Raw genomic sequence first — 11,355 nt, forward strand, 5'->3', positions numbered from 1 at the left:
CTGGCCCACACTATTCCGGCTGAGACAGTCCCAGACAGACAGAGCACTGCCCTCCACCACAGCCACGAGCAGCCAGCAGGAGCATATATAGTGCCAGGAGCCACCCACACACATCGCTATCCACAGAGATCGTATCCGGCAGCAGAGAGCAGGACCCAGAGGAGGAGGTCGCAGGCAGGCAGAAATGACAGCCCCGGGCCACTCCAGCAGCAGGAAGAAATCGAGGCCACGGCTTTAGTGCGGCACGCAGGCCCCAGCGTTAAGGACCACCAGTGGGAACCGGGAGACAAGCCGGCTGCAGCGGAGGTGTCCAGGAGGAGAAGCCCCGCGAAAGCATACCTTGCTTTCGCAAGGAGGGGTGAAAAAGGGTGCCCAATATTCAGGAACAAAGGAGCTCCTGAGAAATGCCTCCAGCCCAGTCTGCAGCCAAGCCACGCCCCCGCAACTTAGTGCTTTTAATTAAACGCGTAACATGTGAATCCACTGCAGAGGGTGTTTCCCATTTTGCACAATGAACCACAGGAAAAGAGTAACATGAGGTTAGTATGAAGCCTTTTACCAGGCGATTGCCAGGCAGCAGACATGAGTTCAGCTAGATGATCCGATAGAGGGAATTCTACTGAAGCCACTTTCTGTCGTTTAAACAGAGGGTGCTTGGATTTAGGGGCTGGGTCGTCATCTTCTATTAATAAGATGGATCTGACAGCTTGCACCAAGGCAGGAATAACAATTTCTGACCTACTCTAATCCTCCTCCGGAGGGAGTCAGGGTTGGCGAGATCAGCATCTGTGACGATAACACAGGACGTGTAAAAGATTTACTGGGTAGAGGTTTCCCACCTTGCAACATGGTTTGAAAGGCATGAGATGTAGCCATCATACTCCGTACCGAGTTAGAGAGTATGTCTACCCATGGTGGGGGTACAGGAGGTACTTGTATCTCCTGAACCTGATGTGACAACCCCAAAGGGGCATTACGTCCTGCTGTGATAACCTCCTGGGGAATTACAGCTGGATCTGCTAGGCGGTCCGAAATAGTAGCCAGTACCTGAACAAAGAAGCCCAGGTCTTAGGGGATATATATATATATATATATATATATATATAAATAATTTGAAGAAAAAAGAGCGCACTCACCAGGCTTTTTCAAAAAATTAAAAGGTATACTCAGCGTTTTATTCTTGCATCACATAGTCATGGATGGTCAATGTTTTGGTCCACGCAAGGACCTTTCTCAAGACCAACAACCCGCACAGCAACCACGCATAATGGTGATGAAACCCTGCACTGACACCTGTGTGCTCATATATACCCATAACAACACGGCACACCTGCTGCATACTTAGCGACCGGAAGCAATATATTGGCTCCTTCTTGGATTTAAAAGCCTGAGTGTGGCACCCCAGCAAGGATGTGAATATATAAGTGAGTGCTGCTCTATTCCTGGTATATATATATATATATATATATATATATATATATATATATATAAGCGTAGCGTGGGAGCTACACACACTTACTGGCATAACCAGTGGGTGCACGGTGAAGATAATTCTAGACCAACAATCCATTTAGAGCAAACCTGTGACCAGGTTACCCCAAGTGTAAGAAAAACCGGCACTCCATTGAAAGATACAAAAAAGCCGTTTTACTGTATAGACAGGTAAGCAGTCATGAGCTTGCAGAACAATGTACATGCAGCAAGGTTATACTTATCAGCAGTCTGCTGGTTTCCAAAAGAGCCATATAACAGACATAATCCCAACAGCTGTTTCGGTTCATCAGCACCTTTGTCAAGAGACTGTCACACATACTGTGGCAAAAGCTCAACCCAAATACCCCCTCCATAATTGAAATTCAACTCACCTGTGTGAGCACCTGTAGGCCATCACCGCCGGTCGCCATGGGGCTCACAATTACCCACACAGACAGGAACATCTCGCCGCGCCGGAAGTGAAACCAGCAAGCCGAACTAAGCTACCAGTCTCCGCGGATGGAGAAGAATGAAGAGGTCCCATGTGCCGGAAATGACGCCATACCAAATATAAACAATAACAAAACCAGAATATGTATATGCGATGTTCATAATAAAACATCAGTGGTGCCTAAACATTCGCCTCTATAACACGTGTGACACCACATATATCGATACAAACATTTAAAACACACAAAAATACAAAAATGGATCTAATGTTAATACTTGAGGTAGTATATGCAAATATTACAGTCAAATATATTGCACTGGAGACATTACTGCATGCAGCCCTGTATTAGGTCACAAAAAAGCTGAAAGGACAAATTCCTTGTTTAATCCCAACGGTGACATGGTATGCAATTTATTTATCAACTGCCCCTCTTTTTGCAGTAATGGCCTGTGTCTTTCTCCTCCTCTTCTCAAGGGGGTAACACAATCAATGGGCATAAAGTAAAAATCCTTCATCGCATGTCCATGCTGCAGCCAGTGTCTAGCCACAGGCGGAGTGCTAGGTTCAACCAGTTGGTAGGCTTTTTTCACTGATGACCTGTGAAGGGCAATCCTTTCTTTCAACATCCTAATGGTCTTTCCTACTTATAGCATTTTACACGGGCAATTAATCACATATATGACATATTTAGTCTCGCAGTTCATACAATGATGCAGTCGATATATCGTGCCCATAGTGGGATGTGCAAATCTGTCGCCCAACATCATGTGTCAGCAGTTAAAACAACCTGGACACTGAAATGCTCCAACTTGTGAGCTCAACCAGCACCTATTGTGTGAGACCTTAGGACTTATGTCTGACTTGCTAATCATTTCTTTAAGGTTCTGACTGCATTTGTAGCAAAACAGCAGGGTGCTCATGCATTTATGTCCAATCACTGGATCAGTGGCCAGAATATGCCAGTGTTTCAAAATACTTTTGTGCAAGGTGCCAGACAATTGAATAAGTGCTCGAAAAAAACAGTCTCTCCAAACTTGGTGCAGCAGTTTTGGCCTGTAATAGTTGCACCCTATCAAGGGTTAAACATCTCTGGATTGCGTCCTGCACTTCTCCTTTACTATATCCTCTATCTGTAAAGGATCGTCCCATCTCTTCAAACGCACCAGCAAGTTCACTAGTATCTGAAGTGATACGAACCACTCTCACCAACTGGGAAAAGGGTAATCCTTTCTTAAGTGGTTGGGGATGAAAACTGGATGTCAGCAATAGAGTATTTTTGTCCGTGGGTTTTTTAAAAATCCTAGTCGAGAAATTGTCTTCCTGAACAACAATGGTTACATCTAAAAAATCTATAGATAAAGGGCTGCATGCATAGGTAAACCTAATAGAACCAGGTAACCCATTCAGTGTCTCAACAAATAGTTTCAGTCTTGCCTCACCCCCAGTCCACACCATGAAAAAGTCGTCAATGAATCTCACATAAAAAGATATAAATTTTGAAAATTCACCATTAGCCATAATCAAAGTACGTTCATAATGATACATATAGAGGTTCGCATATTACGGGGCCATATTCGACCCCATCGCAGTCCCCACCCACTGCAAGAAGAACGCATTGTTGAATAAAAAGTAGTTTTTATGAAGAATGATCTGCATACGCAATAGTAAAAATTCAAATGGAGGACCCACATAGTGTCTACTAGAGCTCAAGGCCTCTCTGGTAGCTTGAATTCCCTGATCATGGTATATATTTGTATATAAGCTAGTGACGTCAAGTGTCACAAGCAGGCAATCAGTGGGTGGTCGACCAAATAGAGACAATTTATTAAAAAAATCAGAAGTATCCCTCAGAAAGTATGGTGTATTCTGCACCATAGGTTGCAGAAAATAGTCTACGTACTGCGAAAGCACCTGACTGAGTGATCCTCTGGATGAAATTATTGGCCTACCCGGTGGCTTAGTTAAGGTCTTGTGTATCTTGGGTAGGATATATAATAGGGGAATATGCGGAAATTCCTGGGTCAAAAATTTTACTGTGTGGTCATCTATCCACTGGTTAGTATAACCTAGTTGAATAATGGAGTCAATCTCCCTCTTGTACCTCTCAGTCGGGTCAAACCGAAGTTTATAACAAGTCGTGTCTGACAACTGGCGCAATATAGTCAACCCTGTTCATCAGAACAACACCACCGCCTTTATCGGTGGGGCGTATTATTAACTCAGTGTTGTCACGCAATGATTTAATGGCTAGGGCCTCCTCTCTTGAGGTATTGGACCGGTGAATCTTAGCCGTAGACATCTGCGGGAGTATATCCATTTTAACTAGTCTCATGAATGTATCTATGGACGCATTCGTGGAAGGAAGATCAAAGGAGCTCTTAATTTTAAAGGGGGATTTTTTAGGGGTTACCTCACCCTGTTTCGTAAAAAAATCTTGTAAACGTAATTGTCTGTGAAATTTGTACAGCTCCACCTCACAGTCAAACGGCCTTTGCCGATATGTCTGGACAAATGATAACCCCTTAGCCAGCACTTGCATCTCTGCTTGATTAGGAGAATAGCTGGACAGATTAAAAACAACTACCTCCTCGCTCCTCTGTTGTTTTTGTTTCTTGGACCCCCTATGTCTGAGCCCCCCTCTCCTGCAGGGTTTTTTGATTTCTTGCCCCCTATATTTCTGCTACATGTGTATATTTTCTCGCCTAAAAAATCCCCCTTGGCAACACTAGACTGGTCTGAATCACTCTGCGATGTATGTGAGTCAACATCGGTGAATTGAACATCAGCTCGCCTCCTATTCATTTGTCACGGTCTCCAAGTTCTTCTATTAAACTGACCCGTTAGCCACGGGTAAACTCTCACCTCACGGTAATCTTCCTTAACCCTCCTGTACTTGCTTTTCTTAAAAGCTAGCAAATCTGTTCTAAAAGACTCTACAGTTTCATCCAATTTGGTCAACCAATCACAACCAACATCAGCCTTAAGTACATCTAAACCAGAGATTTCACATGCACTGATTTCTTTTTTAACATTGTCAATGTCGGTGTTTACTTGTTGCACTACTAACAGTATTAGGTCCACACTACACTGGTTCAAAATCATACACCAATTCCTGCAGAATTCTTTGTTGTTACGTCCCAGCGTAGGCTGGTTCTTAATACGGAAGCCCCTCGGGATAAGACCCTATTTGTGGTACTGGGATAATGTAAGTCCATGGAGTTCTAGTATCGGTGACATTACCGGCACTAAGAGGTTTTTGGAAAAAGATGCATCTAAAATTTTGTTTGTAAATATGGACACTCTTGCGTTTGATTTGGTTAGTTCCTCGGAGATTAATGCTGATTTGCTCAAACTTTGCAAGAAGCTTGTGGAACGAGAATTCCATCCAACTCTATCAGAGCCAAAAGCACTCCCACTGACATCACTAGTGATGTCAGTGGGGCCGGCCCCAGACGGTAGGCGTTCCCATGGGAACGCCTTCGTCTGGGCAGCAACGCCCCCGGCACGCCCTCGAAAGGGGGCGTGCTGTCACTCACCATCGACAGCACGCCCCCTTTGGTGCTTGGTCGTCGCTATTCGGGTCTCGCGCATGTGCACGACGGAGCTCCCTCCGTTGTGCGCATGCGCACTAGGGCACCATCGACCCGATTGCGAGCGCTCAGCGCTTGCGAGCGGATCTGAATCAGGCCCTATGTCTGTTATATGGCTCTTTTGGAAAACAGCAGAGACTGCTGATAAGTATAATCTTGCTGCATGTACATTGTTCTGCAAGCTCATGACTGCTTACCTGTCTATACAGTAAAACGGCTTTTTTGTATCTTTCAATGGAGTGCCGGTTTTTCTTACACTTGAGGTAACCTGGTCACAGGTTTGCTCTAAATGGATTGTTGGTATATATATATATATATATATATATATATATAATATCCCCTATCGATATAGAATTAGAGGAATGGTATAGTTATATGCTGACAGGAAACAAGACACAGACAGGCAGCGCTAGCATAAGTCACATACAATGCAGAAAGTTTACTGTAAAGTGGCACTACAATCAAGTACCCATATTGAGTGTCTGGGAAGACTATAGTGCTGCATACATCAACCCAAGGGAGAGGTATATGCAGAGGGACTGGACCACATGCTGGCCTGAGCGATCTGCAATTAACCACCATAGAAAATGGCCGCAGAAGACCTCAGAGGGGGTGTGGCCACAGGAGGAAACAGCTCAGCAAAGCCAGACCACAGTGGAAAGGCGCGTTGAAGGGAGAGCCACTACAATAGGGAAGGCTGACTCCCCTGGCTGAATATCAACCCCCGGGGCGCTGGCTTCCCGCGCCTATACTGTCCCTGGTGGTCTAGTGGAAGCGCAAGGTATGGGGGGCCTGCATCCACCTCAGCGCCTCCGGTCTGTCCCCTGAGACCGGAGGCAATGACTGCTCATACGCAGGTTGCGCAAGCGGTGACCCACCATACCTGTCCCCGTACATCCGGACGCAGTCTGGGAAGTGCGCGGGGCCCGGCTAGCTTGGATGCCGGGGTCCCGCCGAGATCCCCAGATTGGTACTGGCATCGCGGCATCAGCGGGGTGACGGAGCGCCAGCACAGACGTTCCATGGGCAGTCTGTTGCTGCGCGCTCTGAAGATAGATTAAAAGCTACTAAAATCGTAAATTAAAAGTAAAAATCAAATAGTTTTAGGGGCTACTAAGTAGGAGGGATGGTCCAGTGCATCCTGGGAGCAAAAGCTTTAACTGCGTGGTGCCCGGGATCTAGATCCAACCTACACCCCAAGGTCTCCCTGTGGAGCCTATGGACCCTGAAGAAGAAAGAGCTGCGGAAAAAGTAGTGCCTGATGGGGAGATCGAGGTTTCAGTGATGGCAAGCAGGTTCAAGAATTTGAAGATGAAGAGGTCATGGGTGGAGACCAGTTTATTACAGACAAATCTGGCATTCCATAAGGCACAGGAGAAAGGGACTGAGCTAGTAGGAGAGATATGACTATTATTATTGGGGTTGCTGTAACGTGGAGGTGAGATTAATTTGGAGGATAGAGGTGAGTGTAGTGATAGTGCGAGCTCCTGAGCGAGGAAAGGAACCTGCAGATGGTGGGTAAGGAGGTAGTTTAGTGTGATGCGAATAAAGGTATGGGGAGGTGACAGGCAGAGACAGGGGGATGGGGCTTAGTGGTAGGATAGCAAGGCCATGGAGGGAGGGAAGGAGGTGGTTGAGAATAGAGGAACAGGAGAGGTGGGAGAGAAGCAGAGGGTTGGAAGGGAGACTGAGGAGAGGAGAAAGGGGGAACAGCAAGTTGCGAGACTAGAGGAGGAGGATAGAGGTGGACACAGGAGGAAAAGTAAACGATTGTGTAGACACTGAATAAGTAAGATGGTTGAAGTAAATGTGGTCATGGTGTGGATAAGGGAATTAGGGGATGAAAACTGGAGTGGAGGCTGTGTGATAGAGAGACAGTGTAGTTACATTTGCAAAAATACAGCTAAAAGAATAGTGATGCTAAATATAAGAGCACAGCTACAACAGTGTAATGTAAAGACAAGTGTTTGAGAAGTAGTGGGTACAGGAAGTAATGGCTAAAATAAACAATGTTTAAAGTAGATATGCCGAAGCAATGGAAAAAAGCAATGCAAACAGGATTTTCAATGTTAGTCAGAGATGTTTTGAATAACAAAAGCAATCAATAAGAGTAGCAAGCACAGTGGGGACTTCTTACAATGTCCAAGCAGGAAGTTCAACGGAGTTTCCAGGATAGGCATACAGCAGGTGTCAGCTAACATAAGTCTGTTGTACGCTGTCCTTCAGAAGAAGTGTTGGCTGTTAGGATGTACTTGTAGACTAATAAGTATAGCTACAAACATGTGTCTGTCTGCCCACTGATTAAGCCCCCACCCCCAGTACTCAACACACACGAGATTGGAATGCAATAAAGTCTAAGATGGTGAGAGGGGAGTAGACCATCACAAATTCACAATAAATTCCTATCTTAATGCACAGTTATGGCTGTTTATATAATAGTAGTGGAAAATTACCCAAAACACTTTTTCAAAACTGTGCAATTGAAATAAAGGCAGCAGCATCTGATGGGAGCAGTAGTGGAAAATGACTTGTAGATGAGAAGAAGAGAGGAGTCACATCAGTGTTTGCATGGTGCACATATTGCTAATAAGATCTCTGGCATTACTCTGTCATAGTTATTAAATTCTAATAACACTTAATACTATAACACTTTGAATCATAACATTGGCTATAGCAGCCTCCGGCGTGTACACACACACACACACACACACACAAACACACTGTCACACACACACACACACACACACACATACACGCTGTCACACATGAGGGTTGGTTTGGGCTGGAACAGGGATGGGAGACTGAAGAGGAGACTTGGAAGCTGTGACTAAACTTGGGTGACTTGAGCCAGGACTTCCTCATGTAATGCTGAGAAGCTAGAGGAGCTGCAGAGTATGATGGACCCGAAGGGGAGAACAAGAATGGAATGACTTTATTATACAGCAGGTTGGAATGAGAACTGGAGATGATAATGCTGAATGAATGAGCAGATGTGGATTGGGACCGATGATGCTGGATTGAGAGCTTGATTGGTTTGAGGCTGATGATGATTTGAAGAACTTAATGGATTTGAATCCGACCAGGGGCGTATCTACAATGGGTGCAGGGCACACGGGTCCAGGGGGGCCCCGCACCGCACACCCTGTATCCATATTATTTAAAACTCACCTGTCCGTGATCCCGTGTCAAGTGTCAGCGCTGCACAGAACACCAGAAAATGACCGCTGCGGGCACATTTCCGGCGTTCTCCGCTTGCGCAGTAGACTCTGGGCATACTCTAGTGCCCAGAGTCTACTACTTCTGCGGTGGCCGGCCAGCCGCGTCAGTTGGCTGCCGGCCACCGTGGAGAGAGGAGGGGGCCCTACACGTGGAATGCACACGTGCCCCCTCCTCTTTTAAGACGCCCCTGAATCCGACATTGAAGAACTGATTAACTTGATAGGTTGGGACCGATGTTAATGAATTGAAGAACTTAATTGATAAGAGTCTGATGTTGATGAATTGATGTACATGATTGGTGGGGACTGATGTAAATGAAATGAAGAACTTAAATAATATGAGTCCAATGTTGGAAGCATCGGATGAGACCGATGGATGGAGGTATCGGCTGGAACCAATGGTGGCTGTAAGAACAAGTCTCAGTGGTAAAAACCAGACTGGTGTGCAAGATGGTATAGAAGACTTGTTTACAAGGTATAGGAACTTGATATAACAGACTGGGGGGCTACTTCAGTAGTGCACGGATTATCGGGAATCTGCGCATGCACAGGACCCATTCTGCGAATGTGCAGAATAGGTCTTGCTTTATCGCACGCAATCCCTTGAATGCCTCTGCCTGATTGCAAGCCCTTGAATGCCTCTGCTATGCTCGCAAGAGAGCCAGCCTGAGTAAGCTGAGGCTTACTCAGCTGGCCGGCCCCATGGCGCCGTCCACCATCGCGACCATCGTCACAGTGCTGGGATTGCAAATACAGTAGGGGGTGTTATACACCTCCTGCTGCATTAGCATTATTGCAAGGATCGCATTGCAAAGCTGCCTGTGTGCAGCTTTGCAATTGCGATCCTTGCTGAATCAGGCCCTGAGACCGTACAGATACAGAGTACCTGGGAGGTCAGCACTGAGCTGTAACTTCAGCAAAAAGTGATGTTGTACTGGCAACAATGCCAGTCTCGAAATGGAATTTATAGGAGAGGATACCCAGGGATTGGATGCTGCGATCAGCTAGTCTGGGGGTAGCGCTCTGAGTGGAGGAAGAGCATCAGGTGACAGAGTCCAACATGACTGCGCCCATACTGTTGTTTAGGAGGGCATGCAGCCTGTGTGCCATCATGCTGGGAAGACACGCTGTGAGCAAGATGCTGCGGAGAGCCATCTCCATGCTGAGTAACAGGACACTGAGTGGACCGGGAAGGAGCAGCACAGACAGATCTCAGCACCAGCCGGGAGCGATGTGTAGCATGAGCAAACCTCGGTGCTGTCCTGGACAGGCACTGGAGCGGTAAGAAATTGGTTTTAATAGTCCGGAGCGTGACAACACCCCCCCTTGTCTGGTGGCCCCAGGACACTTCTTAGGCTTTTGTGGAAACTTGGAACGCTTGGATCAAATGAGCGTGGACGTCAGAGGCAAAATTCCAGGACTGTTCTTCTGGTCTGTAGCCCTTCCAGTCGATTAAATATTGGAGAGGTCCATACCGGATTCAAAAGTCCAGAATCTTTGCCACTTCGTACTCAACTCCACGATGAGTCTGAACTTTGGGTGCCCTTGGAAGTGCAGAATGAAACCGGATGAGTATGAGCAGTTTTAATAAAGAAATATGGAAGGAATTTGGTATCCTCAGAAAGGGAGGTAGCTTGAGTTTGAATGAAACAGGGTTGATTACATGCTTAATGGCGAATGGCCCAATGAAGTCGCGTGCAAATTTCATGGATGGTACTCTTAACTGCAGATTTTGTGTAGACAAACTGCACTCCTCGGTCAGAGATGATTTCTAGAGGTAGTCCATGGAGTCTGAAGATTTCTTGTATGAATAATTGAGCCAACTTGGGAGCTGATGGAAGACAGGTGAGGGTTATGAAGTGAGCCATCTTCGTGAACCAGTCAACTACCACCCAGACGGTGTTGAACATACACACACACACACACGTGCACTCAGGATAAAAAGGAGATCAATACTTTTCCTATGTAGTTGCCATGTAGTTGCTGAGCGCTCGCAAGTGGGTCGATGGTGCCCTAGTGCGCATGCGCACGACGGAGGCTGCTCCATCGTGCGCATGCACGAGACCCGGCTAGCGACGAGGAAGCTGTCGCTCCGGGTCTCGCACCAAAGGGGGCGTGCTGTCGATGGTGAGTGACAGCACGCCCCCTTTGGTGGGCGTGCCGGGGGTATGGCTGCCAGACGGAGGCGTTCCCATGGGAACGCCTACCGTCTGGGTCCGGCCCCACTGACATCACTAGTGATGTCAGTGGGAGTGATTTTGGCTCTGATAGAGCCAAAATCACTCCAGGGCTTGCGGTCACCGAGACCCTACCGCAGGGTCTCGTTGCAAGCCCGATGGTCGCGATGGTCTTGACCATCGCGACCATCCTTTTGGCCGCTCGCATATGCTGTGGGTGGTCACCCACAGCTATGCGAGCGGCCAGGAGGCCGCTCCAAGTTTAGGTAGGAGGGCCCTGATTCAGAGCGAGCGCTCTGGTCAGAGCGTCAGGCTCTGAATCAGGCCTTTGTTCCAACTCAGGGTCAGACCCGGAATTTAGGTGGAAAAGGGGTATGACTGAGAGCAGGGCCGGTGCCAGGTTTCCCGGCACCCTAGACAAAACTTCAGCCTCTCCCTTCTATTAA

Source organism: Taudactylus pleione, unplaced genomic scaffold, assembly GCF_031769625.1.
Source record: "Taudactylus pleione unplaced genomic scaffold, aTauple2 ptg000329l, whole genome shotgun sequence".
NCBI lineage: Eukaryota > Metazoa > Chordata > Amphibia > Anura > Myobatrachidae > Taudactylus > Taudactylus pleione.